At 41.1% G+C, this 16,839-nt stretch overlaps 1 protein-coding gene across 12 annotated transcripts in view; it reads right to left on the reverse strand.

Annotated features, from left to right (window-relative positions):
* Nucleotides 1-16,839, reverse strand: part of KDM4C (lysine demethylase 4C) — a 443,948-nt gene that overhangs the window by 261,431 nt on the left and 165,678 nt on the right. The gene's annotated exons all lie outside the window — the stretch shown is intronic.

The following is a 16,839-nucleotide window of genomic DNA, read 5'->3' on the forward strand; positions in this document are numbered from 1 at the left end:
GGGGACGCAGACAGATCTTCACAAAGAAGGAGGCAGTTGAAATGGTCTTGAAGTATGTGTGGAGTTTGCATAAAGACCATATTCCAGGTAACAGCACGAGGCAAAGCAGGGAGATGAAGAAGCACAGGTGTGGGGTAAAAGGTAACTCAGTCTTGCTAAAGCATAGGCTGTAGGCAGTGCTGGGCCCACAGACTGGGAAACAGGCGACAGAAAGCTATAGAGGGCACCTGAACATGCGTGTAAGGAGGCAGAGACTTAGAATACTGGCAACTGGGACTCCTTGTTCAAAATCCTTTCTTTCATAAAGGAACTTCAGAGTTTTGCATTCTCAGCATAATCTGACAGATTTTAAGAGGGAGGGTCAAGACAAGGGGTAACTAACCATCAACCTCCAAGGTGGTTAAAAAGTAAAGGTTTGAAAAGGAATAGATGGGTAACAAGGCAGTAAGCAAAGTAACTGATCACAGGGGATAAATAATGAGGGAGGCATTGATAACACAGCAAAAGGCCTCGGTTTTACCTGCCACAAAGAGGTAGTACCATTACTGGAAAAAGAGAACATAGGTCAAGTGAAGTAATAAACTATATAAACTATATTCCAGGACACTGAAGTCACATTCAAAGTGATCACAGAACCACTGGCTACAACCTTTGTGAAACTACGGGGAGCTAGGACACACAAGTCCAAGTAATGAGAGGAGTGGTGAAGGGTCGAGCCAGTCAGTCGGTACCTACAGAGCTCTGCTCTGGGCACAGTAGATACAAGCACAAACGAGACAGATAAAAGTGCCTGCTCGCAAGGGACTTACATCCTTGTACAGGGAAGACAAATTACCAAATCGATAAAGAACTTAAAGACAGAGAAGAGGGCCAAGGACAGAGCTCCGTGGCCTTCTAATATTTGGAGGCCTGATAAAGGAGGCTAAGAAACAGATAGGAAGTTGGAAGAAAACCAGGTGAGTATGGTGTTATGAGGAAAAAGAAGATGGTGTTTCAAGGCTGGGGAGGCTGAGGAGTTGAGTAAAGTGAGGATGGAGATTGACTACTGGCTTTGGCCCAGAGGTAAACTGGATAAAAGCTATTGCGACAGCCCAATATGAGTGTGCTAAAGAAGCCATCAGAGGGGACGAAATAGGGACAGTGAGACTCCTTCCCAGAGTTTGAGGGCGTGGGAGCCAAGATAAGAAAGTTTTTCAAGAAGGGAAGAAGGGCCCCCTGCTACCAAAAGGTCAAATAAGATAAAAACACAGGCTGATCGGTGCTTTGTGACCACCTAGAGGGGTGGGATGGGGAGGGTGGGAGGGAGGGAGATGCAAGAGGGAAGAGAAATGGGAACATATTGTATATGTATAACTGATTCACTTTGTTATAAAGCAGAAGCTAACACACCATTGTAAGGCAATTATACTTCAATAAAGATGTTTAAAAAAAAACAAAACAAACAAACAAACAAACAAAAAAAAAAAACACAGGCTGATTGTTGAGCTGGGGTAAGGTACAGGCCAATGGCTCAAGCAGTTTCAAAGGAGTAGTCAGACAAAACAATGATGAGAGCGCCTTGGAAGGGCCAGAAGCCTCCCCGCAGAGGATGGATGATCACCTCAAGGGAAGCTTCTTGCCTTGGGAGGTAAATCTGATACGTCTCATAGTCTAATTAATGTTGTTTATCATCAGTTCCTTTACCACCATCACTTTAGACTCTAGGTCAAAATGATCAAGGGAGTTACTAAATATAAAGCCTGAAGAGTTTATTTTCTTCTAGTAATAATGGTAAAAAGCCTGCACTGATTTTACCAAAAAGCTATAGTCACCTAATACATTTTCCATCAATCACAGAAACAATAATTTTTAAAAATGAACACGTATATTTAATTGCATGTACCAATAATATTGGCACATTTATGAATATGAAAGTGAGCAATAGTTAAAAGGCAACAATGCCACTAATTATGACCAGATCATCTGAATAGAATTTGCAATGCTGAACTACAAATTCTAAATCACTATAATACAGAGTCCCTCAGATAAGTCAAAATATCAGGAACCTTTCAATAATTTGTAAACTACTGAAAATATTCCAATTGTTTTGGAATTCTGAGCATCCATTTCCCTAGTCCATATCTGTGATAAACAGCGTTTGGAGGCATTTGATTTGTTTTTCCCAGCGTGTGTTCTTAGCACCAGGCCTTATTCACCCTAGAGTGTAGAATGAGATATAAATGAGGGTCTGAAGTTAATACTGGAAAGATCCTGTGGCTTCTCACTGAGAAGGATATAATCAGTTTTATATTGTAACTGCCACTCACAGGAAATAACTTTGATTATGCAAAGAACTGAATATGGCTACAAAATATTTTCAAAGCAAAAAATGAAACAAGCACTCAGAGATAAGATTCTACCTTTCACCTAATATTTCTCTCTCCTTCACTTTTACTTTGATCTCTCATTTGCTAATTTTCTCTCTACATCTGCTTCTCTAATACTATCTCATACTTGTTTACATTTACAAACCCCCTTATATTAGCTCATTTAATTCTCATACCAGCACATTTTACAGACATTCTCATATGAGTGATGAGAAAACTGAAGCTCAAAGACATGAGTGGACCAGTCTATCAAATTCCGACAAGGCCAGTTTTATTTCCCCACCGTCACTATAGATGCCTCTCCCAGCTGAAGCCCACAGCTTCAGGAATGTTTTCTTGTAAGACCCAATGCCTGACACCCACTTGCCATCACATTGGATAATCTCACAAAGAGGAGGAAAACCTGGTTCATCAACAAAGCACCATCCAAAGGGCGGGGCGGGGGCGGATCTGTATTTTCACTGTCACCAGCTGATCACTAGGTCATTTGTAAGAGCAAACTGAAGCCATGGTGCCCATACAGGATGTCTCTGACCACAAGCTTTTATTGCTCACAATGGCTGTTCTCAGAAAGCTGTTCTCTAGTAATCCAAGGAAGGGGAATTTGGGATCCATTAAGGATCCATCTGCAAAGATCTGCTGCAGTGATTAGTAATACCAGTACTCCAGGCTAAACTGCAGTTCAACACACACAAAAAAACAGTGCCTTTTCACATCCCAGTGCCCTCTTATAAAATATATAACTTTAGACCTTTAGACTTCTCAACAGGTGGTACTACATCATTTCAGCTACCACAAAAATCAAAAACAAAAACAAAACTTGACTTTGAACTTGAATCTCAACAGAAAAAACCCTCAAATCTCAACCGAGATTTGAATTTGAATTTCAGTTTAAAAACTTAAGTAACTAGCGTGTTAATTGAGGGGGGTGGTAAAGATGGACAGAGAAGTGAAACAAATGACTCACTGTAAAAGTTTCCCTTAAAAACCTGTTTATAACAGCATTTTCAAAAACAGTGAAGAAGCCTGTGATAAACCATCATTCCACTACAGCAGGCCAGGAGAATTCTGGACGTGAGCTTATCCTGGGCAAAAGAAAGCAACCAAGCTCAATTTATTAAAGTTTGTGTCTCTTTCATTTGATCCACATCATATTTTTCTGTGGTAACAACCTCCTACAATGCTGTTCATATAATAATTATTCCATCAGAAGCTCCTCCATGGCTATCGGGTGAGATATGTCACCAGCAGTGGCAGCCCTGAAATGTTTACATATGATCTTAACAAGTCCCAGCAAAGCGCAACTTGGGCACCCACAAAAGCGGCTAAAGAAGAAACAATAAGTGGCCTGAAATTAAGAACCCACACTTTGCAAGCTTCAAAATGGAATACTGAACCCTCAAAAAAGGTTTAGAACGTTAAATAGTAAAAAGAATATAGGTTTCCCTGAATCTTCACTGCCATATACACGGTTCATTTCAGAACCTCAAAGTAGGAAGACTAAGACTCACTAACACAAAATATCAACATTCTAGTTTTGTTACCAGAATGTGTTTTTAAAAAGAGTTTAATTTCAACAAATACATATAGTAACCTATCTTGTGTCCATATTAATAGCAAAGCAGAATCCAGAGACCAAAGGAAAGAATAGTTTTCTATGAAGAATGACCTCAAACAATTTCAGTTTTTATGTTTAATAAAAACTCCTCAGACAAAATCCACAGGAGATTCCTGGGTCAACACTGTATGAGTCTGAGTCCCAGCAGAAAACAGGGATAAAATGAAGCTTTGGAATAATTTGAATGAAGGGACAGAACAGGTGGAGGCAGGGTGTAAAGAAACAAGAGAGGCGAGGGATTGGGTCAAGATGGCGGAGTAGAAGGATGTGCATTCACTCCCTCTTGCGAGAGCACCGAATCACAACTAACTGCTGAACAATCATCGACAGGAAGACACTGGAACTCACCGAAAAATATACCCCACATCCAAAGACAAAGGAGAAGCCACAATGAGATGGTAGGAGGGGCACAATCACAATAAAATCAAATCCCATAACTGCTGGGTGGGTGACTCACAAACTGGAGAACACTTATACCACAGAAGTCCACCCACTGGAGTGAAGGTTCTGAGCCCCACGTCAGGCTTCCCAACCTGGGGGTCCGGCAACGGGAGGAGGAATTCCTAGAGAATCAGACATTGAAGGCTAGCGGGATTTGATTGCAGGACTTCGACAGGACTGGGGGAAACAGAGACTCCACTCTTGGAAGGCACACACAAAGTAGTGTGCACATCGGGACCCAGGGGAAGGACCAGTGACCCCCATAGGAGGCTGAAGCAGACCTACCTGCTAGTGTTGGAGGCTCTCCTGCAGAGGCGGGGGGGGGGGGGGGGGTGGCTGTGTCTCACAATGAGGACAAGGACACTGGCAGCAGAAGTTCTGGGAAGTACTCCTTGGCGTGAGCCCTCCCAGAGTCCACCATTAGCCCCACCAAAGAGCCGGGTAGGCTCCAGTGTTGGGTCGCCTCAGGCCAAACAACCAACAGGGACGGAACCCAGCCCCACCCATCAGCAGACAAGTGGATTAAAGTTTTACTGAGCTCTGCCCACCACCAGTCCCTCCCATCAGGAATATGTGGAACCTAGAAAAATGGTACAGGTGAACCTGTTTGCAGGGCAGAAATAGAGACACAGATGTAGAGAACAAACGTATGGACACCAAGGGGTTGAAAGTGGCAGGGGGGAGGGGGGCAATGAACTGGGAGGCTGGAATTGACATGTATACACTAATATGTATAAAATGGATAACTAATAAGAACCTGCTGTATAAAAAAATAAATAAAATAAAATTCAAAAAACAATAAGAAACAAGACAGGCAGAGTAGTACCCTGGGCCGGCTAACAGCCAAGTTTTCACTAAAGCTCAGTCTAAAAGGCCTGGAGGAGGGAGCAATGATCAGAATCCAGAAGAGTCCCTGGAGGATGGCCTGAGGCAACCCTGAGGGTGGGCTGCATTCTCCACCCCCGTCAATCTCCTGCCTGTTTCCACCGCCTGCCTCCAACCAGGAGCCAAAGGGCTAATTTGATTGTGTTGTGGCCTACAGAGCAGCAGGGTGGAGACCCTGTGCAAAGCAGACCTGGGGGCATAAATTCTGTGCAGTATAGGAAACTAGCCCACGCCCTCAGTGAGTTAAAACAAACAAAAGCTCATGCAACCATTAACCATCTCCTCCTTCCTAGTGTTCTGATTCTGAGTTTAAGTATAAAACCTCAGCTTGCATTTCCTCCCGCAGCTGTGTGAAAGAAGATTCTGGATTACCATACCTGAGGTTTGTAAGAAGTAAACACTGTCTTGCCTAAGGCACCGGAGAGAGACATGCGCCCCAAAATTACCAAGAAATGTCCAAATATCAGAGGAAAGAAAGGAGTCACATGCCCCACCTAAAAGGCTAGAGGTGCCAGCAGCACCAGTGTCTTCTCAGACTCTTCTCCTTTTCCTACAGATGAAGACAAAAACAGACGTGCTCAAAGACACAGCGGTACCCCTTTGATTCCCTGCCCCCAAATAGATAATTCTGGGTTCCGTAGTCAGTGACATAGAAAGCATTTGAAACAAACAACAAAGATAAGAGCCATTTGCTGTGATTATATGAACATCTTTTTCTTTGATCATTAATTATAAGCAATTAGGCCAGATACCAAACCCCACAAGACTCAGAACTTGCCTACTACGTTTGGCTTATTCTGTGTTCTGCCACCGGATAGCCCTTAGCACATACACTCAAGAAGACGTTTCTTGGAATTCAATGAAAGGTTAAAATTTGCCTCCTTTCTTCTGTCACTGTAATCACTCATTCATTCATTCACTCATTCAAATAAACCCAAGAATATAATTCACTAGCAATGTACATTCACACAAAACTTAAACTGCAGTCGTTATGGACTACAAAGATTTCAACTGCATTTGTAAGGTAACCACTCAAAAAAAACATAAGGTCAGTATAAAATGATTCGGCATCACAAAGAAAACAGCACTTCAATAAAAACTACAAATATGAACCACATTACTGGCCCAATTCTCAGTCACATTAATCAGAAAGGAGAGTCAGATGCAACATCAGTGCAACATTTTTTAAAGGAGAATTTTTTGAAGAGTTTAAGAATCTATCTGATTCAAATGCTCTATGATAATAAAAGAGCTAACATGTAACTGTAATCTTGGTCAACAAGTGGAAGAAAAGAGGTCTTCCAAACCCAGTAAAGAGTACAAATGTTAAATCACACAGGCTTTACCAAATAAATATCCTAAAAAAGGCTAATTTAGAGGGAAGAAAATTCACACCTGAGAGTCTAAAGGATATGACAAAGCAAGAAATGAGGGGATTTATTGAGAAATCTCCTTATGAAACTGTCTTTGAAGTTAAAATAGAAATATCACCGTGGAAGGGACTTCCCTAGTGGCACAGTGGTTAAGAATCCACCTGCCAATGCAGGGGACACGGGTTCGAGCCCTGGTCCGGGAAGATCCCATATGCCGCGGAGCAACGAAGTCCATGCACCACAACTACTGAGCCCTCGTGCCACAACTACTGAAGCCCGTGCGCCTAGAGCCCATGCTCCGCAACAAGAGAAGCCACCGCAATGAGAAGCCTGCACACCACAACAAAGAGCAGCCCCTGCTTGCTGCAACTAGAGAAAGCCCACGCACAGCAACGAAGACCCAATGCAGCCAATAAATAAATAAATAAATAAATTTATTGGGAAAAAAAAGAAGTTGGTGCAAGATGGCCTGGGGTCAAGTGCACGAATGGCCTCAAAAGCAAAAACAATTCATCTGGGATACTGGAATGGGAGGTAAAGTATACGGGCATTGGGCCTGGTAAGTAGGTAGGTGTGCTGGTGGGAATCCATGGAAATTTCTGTTTTCTCACTGAAATGAAAAGCAAGGTAATTAGCAGAGAATGAGGATGAAGAGAGAGAAGAGGAGAGCCAATGGACCAGGAGAATGTGGTTGGATCTCTGGGAATGAAATGAGGTCTTAGATCTGGGAAGAACAGTTGGGATGGCTGTATACTTGTCCCCAGCCACAGCAGCTGCCCAGGGACAAGCATGGAGAGCAGGGAGATAGTTGGATGGAATAAGATGGGGGTTTTGCCAGGTGAGTATGACACAGTGAGAGAGGCAAGGGAGAGTATACAACAATGGATAACAGAATATAAGCCTGATAGAGAAGGAAGTAAGAGCATGAGGGTGTGAGTGACCATGAAAAGCAGGATCAATAGATTTTAGTCCCTACTGGGGTCCACAGGCATGCTGGAGTTGGGGTAGCAAAGGAAATGAGCTGAAAAGGCAGGAGATGGATGTCACAGGATGGGATGCCCGAAACTGGGAATATGAAGATAGTACATGTGTTAAGACCACAAGAATTACTGATCGAGTAGGGTGGGTTCAAGATTATCAGAAGAGAGAAGGTCAAGGCAGGAGCTTCCCCATCAGTGATTTCCTCAGGCCTTTCTGAACATCTCTCTCACAGCCTGCATTTTATGCCTAATCTTCTGTATTCTCTAAGTCATTCCTGCCAGTGAAAATAATTCATACCAGTGTAAATGATTTAACCTAACCCTCTTCGCTCTTGCATTTAAACAAATAAACAGAAAGCCTGATGACCTAAATAATCTTTAACGGATGGAATATGAACCCCCCCATTTATATCATTTCTTAAAATTTAGAGAGAAAAATAAGTGGAACTGGGATGTTCCCACTGTCTCCCTGCAATCATTTGGCCATCCACACAAGCACAGGGAAACACCGTGCTGCTGCTTTGAGAGTCACTTGACCAAAATGGAAAATATTCAAAGGCTATCAGAATTTCTTTAAAATGTAAGCTTATTTTAGAAGACACAATCCTCTTAACAGGTATGCAATATTCAATACTTAAAATAGAAATAAAATGAAACATCCTGCTAAAAGCTCTTCTTAGGCCAGATTTGGTTTATTCATGTTTTATTCCCACATATAAACTATCTTGTATGTATATGAAACTTAATATATATTTGCTGAATAAATGGCAAAGAATTTATTTGGTCAAAAGAACTAGCCAAAAAAGAAAAATGCTCTTATTAAAATTGCAAACTGGGCTTCCCTGGTGTCGCAGTGGTTGAGAATCTGCCTGCCAAGGCAGGGGACACGGGTGAGAAGATCCCACATGCCACGGAGCAACTAGGCCCGTGAGCCACAATTACTGAGCCTGCGCGTCTGGAGCCTGTGCTCCGCAACAAGAGAGGCCGCGATAATGAGAGGCTCGCGCACCGCGATGAAGAGTGGCCCCCACTTGCCGCAACTAGAGAAAGCCCTCGCACAGAAACGAAGACCCAACACAGCCATAAATTAATTAATTAATTATTTTTAAAAAATGAAATCATTAAAAAAAAAAATTGCAAACTTACCTATTGTTGTATTTTCACCACTGTGTTTTCTAAAGAGTTTATATTGAAACTCTTTTCTAAAATGTTCACTGGCTCCCCATCACACAGAATTAAAAGGTCCAAATGCCTCTACCTAACATTCAAGGTATTTCGTAGCCTGCTTCCACCCCCCCCCCAGTCTAAATGTACTACATCTCAAACGACACAGAGACAATTGTCAAAAATATCCTACCACTCTTGCCTCCAAGACTTCACTCAAGCTGCTGATTCCCTTTCAGACACATACTTCCAAACCACCAAAATCCCATCTAATCTTCACCAGCTCAAATATCAGTCCTCTCAAAAAAAAAAAGTTTCAGATCCCTGCCATGTTGGAATTAATCTCTCCTCATCCTATATTCCTGTATTACCCGGTACCTTTGTTAGAGCATTTATCAGTGATAAAAGCCTAGCCTCTTACATATTCAAGTGCCAAAAAACTGTCTTAGCTTCTCACACCCAGCATAGTCCTTGCACTACCACAAGCTGATGTTAACTCTATTAAGGGACCATTTACAATGGAAACAGAAAGCATTTAAATGGCCCTTTCCTTGTTCTTCAGAAGCTATACCTTGGGATGCAATGTATACCCATCAAGATTAAAGCTACAATAAGGTCCAAGTCAAAGATAAATAGGTTGCTACAATATTCAAGGAAAGCAAAACCAAACCAAGACATCTCTTTATTCTTGAGACAGACAAATGGATTTTTCCCCTAAATTGTTGTTCTCTTTCTGAAGGGTTAAAAACAATCAAATCTTGACAGTGAAATAGCATAAAAAGTGCCAAGTACAAGGAGAACAATGACTTCTTAATGACTAGACTGCAACAATCATTTCTGTCTCTTTTGAATTGAAAGGGAACTTAACCTCCAATCTCAAAGTGTCAGGCATCTCCAATTCCTCATCATGGTGGTAGTTAGAAGAGAAGGCACTGAACATGATTGCTTCAGAGGAAGGTCAATTTCTTTTGTTTTCTATCCCTTTTACCATGCAACCCCCTAACCCCCTCAAAGAAATGTGAAAACCCTAAGACAAATGCTGGTAGGTAGATGAAACAACACCCATTCTTGCGTAATCTAAACAGCAGGTACAGATAATGTGCTTAATAGTAACTGCATGAACTCTCATCTGGGAATTTTCAATTTTGCTTATATGTATTATCATAATAAAGTAAAACCTGTCCAGTTTTTCCCAAGTGCTAGCTTTGCTGATAAGAAGAGAACAGAATAAATGAAGAGAAGGAAGAAGAGGAAAGAAGGCAGGTGGAGAGGCTGTCAGGGCATCTGTGGAGCTGAGATAGCTCCCCTGCTAAGGAGCCTTGGCCAAGCCCACCCCAGAGAAGGAGGGAAGGTGAAGTCCACTGCCCCACACCAGAAAGAGGAAGTGCCAAATAGCATTCCTCTCCCTGCCTCTCCCCAACCCCGCTGCGGAAGCACTCTGAATGTGACATGTATTCTTCCTCAGCTGGCACAAGGCATGGACTAAAGAAAGATATACTTCATAAAAATCCATTTTACAAACTTGAGCCTAAGACAGTGCATTAGGTTCCATAAATGGTGCATTACATTACAAAAAATGTGTTTGTTTCACCATATGCTTTCAAGAACACTGAAACCTGTTTTTTAAGTTTTAAACCAATTTGCTTGCATTTAAATTTTAATACTAGGGAAACATTTTTGTGCAGGAATTTTTATTTTTCAATTCCTATCCCTAGGCAGCTAATTTTAAAAGAATATAATCAAGTTATATTACCTAGAAAGAAATCTGAACATTTACTTTTCCCGGTATGAGTGCTGGTGTTTTGTTTATTTGAAAACACAGAACTGAAACTGTCAGTTACTGAACTAAGGCTATATCTCAAGCATTTCAATCTTCATGTCCCATTTCTTTTCAGATGAAGGACAGAGACAGCCAGTATTCTGTTTGCTGTTTACTTTCGTTTTGTTAAATTTCTCAACATACTGGAAATATCCACTGGTTTGCAACAATATGGAAAAGTTACCATATGAGAAAAGAACTCCAAGAATAGAATATCACAATTCTTGAAACATCAACAGTAGAAATGTTGGTGAGAAAATGTATTCTTTCCTTCTAAGTTCAATAGCAAAATTAGTACAAAAAGAAAGGGAAAACATCCTATTGAAACTCATAGGGAGCACACACGCACCTCCGGGAGCAGCTCACGGTTCAGAAGACACTGGTACCTGCTATCCTGGTTAGAAGCCAGTTAATGGGGAAAGAAAGCCCTCCTCATCTAAACAGAAATGTCTTTGGAAGTACAGAGAAAGGTAAATATCATGTGAAATCACTTATGTGTGGAATCTTAAAAAATGATACAAAACAGAAACAGACGCACAGCCATAGAAAACAAATTTATGGTTACCAAAGGGGATGTGGGGGGCAGATAAATTAGGAGTCTGGGATTAACAGACACACACTACTATATATAAAACAGATAAACAACAAGGACCGACTGTATTGCACAGGGAACTATATTCAATATCTTGCAATAACCTATAATGGGAAAGAATCTGAAAAAGAATATATATACATATACCTATATATATATATAGGTATATGTAAAACAAAAAGAAATGTCATTGGAATACAGCAAAACAAAAATTAGTTAACACACGAAGCTGTGAATCTCACCAGACACTACAGAAAAGGTTATGTCCAAGCATATTGCCCTTCAGATACAAAAGCGAACAACTTTGTACATGGGTTTTCTGTACCTTCAACCTACTCTATTTACATATGTAAAAGTGCCTTTCTGTTTTGATCCCCTGTTTGGCTGAGGTATTTGCGTCCCTTCTACAGTGAATTCCAGGGCTCTGTGGGCTCCTGTAACTCTGCTTCAGAGAAGAGCAGCTTGCAGGAGCACTGCCAGGAAGGCAAGCACCATGGGCACACGTTCTCATGTAACCTGCAGAATAACCCTGAAGACAGATATGAGTCCTATTAACCTGCTTGTGGGGTCAGGAATGCTGCCTGCAAGACGTGACAGCAAAGCTGAGACCCGCAGTGTATACTGTTCATCAGACTGGGAGGGAGGAGCACCATTCCCTGCTCCCTGCTGTAAAGAGGGGCAGGACGGCCAAAAGGGAGGAGTTGGAGTGCAGTAGGAGGAGGAACAGGGCTGGCAGGTCTCAGGATAGCACCTTGCAGGCCCCTCCTTGGCTCTGCCTGCACCTGGAGGAAATCTGTTCCCAAAAGCCACCTTCCATCTGCCTGTCTGTCCCAACTTGCTGGGAGAAACCTTAGAAATGGAATGGCTGGCAAGGAACTTCAGGACCAGGTTCCCAACTTACTCCTTCACAGCCGTTTAAAGTAGGAACCTAACCCGCACCCCCAGACCAAAGCAGGGGTGAAGCCCTGAAGAAGACTCTCACCACTAAGACCCCAGGGAGGGCCGGGCGCAGCACTTCCCCTCTCAGTGGACCGTGTCCAGCCCCTGCCACTGCCGTCCCTCGGCACCTACCATCCTATGCAGGACCACAGGCGGCCAGCTACGTCATACGGGTTCATAAATACGCCTTTCAAATATCTCCAAAAAAGCCCCACAACCAAAAAAAAAAAAAGATTTTTAATTAAGATTCCAGATAAAATAAGTTATTTTAGAGATCCAAGAGATTAGTCAAATCCCCCCCTTTTGCTTGAAATATGCACGTTTGTATAAAACTGCTAACATTATTAACAGGCCTGATTTATCTAGCACATGGGGGTAGTGAAATACACCATGAGAAGGGTGGGGGTGAATTTCAACTATTTGACACTCTTAATTCCATCCGTCCCTAATATACTTGCTTTCTTTCTTTACCAGGGTATGCGATACATCAAAATCATTAACTAGCTTAATGGCTCACAGTCATCACTAGAAATATTAGATACAGTTATATGCACTCAGGGATTACTGATATTTATACTGCTGTTTGAAGCTGAAAATAAGTAATTTACCCAAAGCCTCAAATCTAGCAAGTGATGTAACCCTTGATTTATCAGATTCTTCATCTTGGATATTTTCTAAAGCGCCCCTCTTGTCTTTTTACCTCCATTTAAGCACTTCACCAACATGTTTTAATCCTCATTTGTGCCTCTCTGCACTTTAATATCCCCCACCATAAAATGGGGGTAGTAATACTACCTATCTCATATAACAATTGTTAAACTTAGATGAGTTAGTGTAAACTTTTATGCCTGACACAGAGTAAACACTCACTGAATTTTAGCCACGGTAATTACTAATGACAAGAATGAGAGGTTCTTCATGTGGTGCCACCTCTCAAACTCGCCTGCTGAAGTACACCTAATGGCAAAGAAGAAAAGCTCGTAGCCTCATGCAATCAGAAGGTAAAGACCAAGCAGCATCCCAGATGTGCCAAATTTCCCTAAATTATCCAGTTTTATTTTAAATACTCCTGTAAATTTCACATTCTGCCTCAAATTATATCAATATTTGACTTTCTTTTTCAACTAATTTGCTATTAAGCAGCACTGAGGGATTAACTGGAGGTGCACCCTATTAAGGACGTTAATCCACTATCTCTCAGGTAATGCCAGTAGTACACTTGTTTATTTAGTTTGCGACTTTTTAAAATGTAATTCCAATCTCACCATCTTTTCCTTCATGGTATCCAGCAATGGTGTCCTGCTTGGAAAGTCCTCCTCAACCCAAAGATCAGATAAATATTCCCCTAAATTTTCTTCTAAAATGTTTAACATGTGAAATATTTCAGCCATACAGAATTTTGTTTGGATGTGAGATGGAAATCTCAACTTATTTTCCCTCACTTGTCCTCCAACCTCACCCTCTTTTTCTCTATGGAAATTACCCTAAAATACTGAAGGTTTTAAAATATAAGTACGTATTTCATTCAATATAAGTACTTGTTTCATTAAATGGTGTACAAAGATTGCTATATAAAAAGTACAAACGGAAACTTACTTTTGAGTTTTAATTATTTTTTTGTGAAATGATTTTTAATTTTATTTCAAGTTCCTTCTTGTTTCTCTATTCTGATTTATGTTGCTCTTTCACATCTTATAAAATTTACCCAAGGTCTTTTACCTCAATTTTTATTTGCGTTTTTATATTTTTTAATAAAATTATATATATTTAAGGTATGTTATTTTATATAAAAAAAATTGAAGAGCATTTTATCATTTTGGAAACAGCATTTAATAGAAGAAATCTTTGAAACATCTCACAGTGGCAAAGATCCATCTATATCTCTGGTGATTTTTCATGGCCACTGCTGAATACCTTGAGTTTATCAAATTAAATTTCTATCCCCAATGCATTAATGCCTCTGGATGTGCTAGATCAGAGAGTCATAACACATCCAGATTAATGATCTGTGGAAGTAAAGAAACCTGTTGCATGCTCGAGCCTTTTTGTGTGGACCAAGCGCGTCGAGAGGGCAAGTGTTGATCTTTGCAGCTTTCTGTCCCCTTTCTCCCACCTGCATTTGTACACCTGCTCTCTTAGCCACAGCCGCAGAATAAAGGACATCCTTCCACAAATGTAGGGCCAGAGTTGGACTAAGAACAAACCCTTCTTCCTCTGGGTGTTCATATCCAGCAAATTAAAGAATTACATTTTTTTACTTATAAATACTCTCAAGTAGAGTTTTGTATTTTCAAAATCTTTCATCGTCTTGCTTTATTTTAAAAAGAAAGAAAGGGATCAGTTGGGGGTGGGGGGATGTTTTAGAACAGGTGTCTCGACACTGAACCTTTCTCCCAGATAGTCTCTGTCCCTGATGTATGACAGATAAAAATTTATTCTAGAACTACAGCCCTTTGGTATGTTCTGGACACAGCCAAATGAAAACCAAAGAATAAATATTTTGACCCATTTGAAATCCCTCAGAACACGGATGATAAGAATGCATCCCCATGTTGGGTACCTTCACAGTTTATTCTGAAAGACAGTTAACATGGCATGGCTGGTATGTATTTCAATGATAGTTGCCCAACAGTGACATGGTATTAGATCTGCACCCACCAAAGGTGTTATTTCAGAACAAGGAGCCCTGGCTTACAACCAGTTCCTGGGGCAGATCTGGGAAGCAAAATACAGAAATGCACTGATGGTCACTGCCATGGCACAATTTGAGAAGATGGGGATCCCAAATTGCTTTCTAAAGTTTAATAAATGTCAAAACCTCATGAGAGAAAAGAGACATTTATTACATGCCCTGTGTCGGTCACTATTCCAGAAATTTATATGAATTACCTGATTTAGTTCTTACAAGTAACCTATATGACATGGTATTATTATCCCAAATTATACATGTCTTGTCCAAAATGATACTACCGACAAACAACCAACCCAGGATTCAAGCCCAGGCAGTCTAAATTAAGTGTCATCTCTTCACATGAAGACTACTTCCTCGCCTAGGAATCTCCTGCCGTTCCTGGTCACGTGTTTTGCTCCTGGTTCTCTGTAAATAAGGGAGCACAACATGACAGGGTCCAGGCTGGATCCTTCCACTGAAGCCCTTTCCCGGCAATACTCCCCAATTCAAGTCCACCTCACCCTGGGAGAATAGGACCTGCGGGGACTTACACTGCTACTTTGTCAGCATGTAAGTTTCCTCCAAATAAATATGTTTGTGCTGAGAGTGTGTGTGTGTGTTGTGTTTTTTTTGGTGGGGGGCGGGGGGCATGCTCTCCCTTTGCACAGTGGCCAAACTATACAACATGTAGGAACCAAACCCATGAACAGCTTGCAATAGATCTGGGGGAATTATAACTTCATTTCACAAAAGAAAGCAATTCAATTTGATGATATTTTCAGCTAAATGCTTCCTACACGTAAAATGAGCATTTCTTTTAAGAAACAACTAATCCAGAAGGAATATAAACAAGAGTATAAATACCCCTTCCTACATTAAGTTACATCGATTTTATCATCTTCTCTTCCATATAAAACATATCTATTACAAATTCATAATCAATAATATTTTCTACATCTCTATACCTCAAATTAGGTCAAATGCTATGAGGGAAACCCACTCATTCCAAAGGACTTTGCAGGAAAAAAAAATTGTGAAGAGACACTGCCCTCTGCTGGTGAATGATACACACTGTCCATGAATCTTCACTTTGAGAACAAAATAAAATACATTAATATTTAAGCACCATAGTCCATGATACAATTTACAGAATCTGCTAGTGAGTCTGGATTATATGGGAAAGACAAACACACACATGGTACATGTCTTAGAAAAAGCCATTATGCAATTTCAGGCTTTTTTACTACAACAAATACAGAACACATATTCTATCTGAAAATAATTTCAAGGCAAATTTCCACTTTAATTCTTTCAACAATTGTTTGAATGTGTATAATGTTGTTTATTTCCATTTTGCAATCAATGAGGAATGTCACCTTAATTACACATCAATCAGTAATTATAGGATAAAGTTTTAAACGTTTTAAAAGTACTATAAGGGGGACATGGGACTGAGTGAACTGATGAGGATGATTATAATTTTTGTGACTTTCTGTTTGAATAAAAAGAAAAAAAAGAAGGGTGATCCCAGGGAATCGTAAAAAAAAGAAAAAGGACTATAAGGGGGACTTCCCTGGTGGCACAGTGGTTAAGAATCCGCCTGCCAATGCAGGGAACACGGGTTCAAGCCCTGGTCCGGGAAGATCCCACATGCCGCGGAGCAACTAAGCCCGTGTGCCACAACTACTGAGCCTGCGCTCTAGAGCCTGTGAGCCACAACTACTGAGCCTGCGCTCTAGAGCCCGTAAGCCACAACTACTGAGCCCGCGTGCCACAACTTCTGAGCCCACATGCCTAGAGCCCATGCTCCACAAGAGAAGCCACCGCAGTGAGAAGCCCGTGCACCGCAACGAAGAGTAGCCCCCACTCGCCGCAACTAGAGAAAGCCCACGCACAGCAACAAAGACCCAAAACAGCCAAAAATAAATAAATTAATTAAATTAATTTTTTTTAAAAAAAGAGTGGTGACCTCCCAAAACAACACTGCAAGG

The sequence above is a fragment of the Balaenoptera borealis genome (assembly GCF_965194805.1).
Source record: "Balaenoptera borealis genome assembly, chromosome: 8".
Lineage (NCBI taxonomy): Eukaryota > Metazoa > Chordata > Mammalia > Artiodactyla > Balaenopteridae > Balaenoptera > Balaenoptera borealis.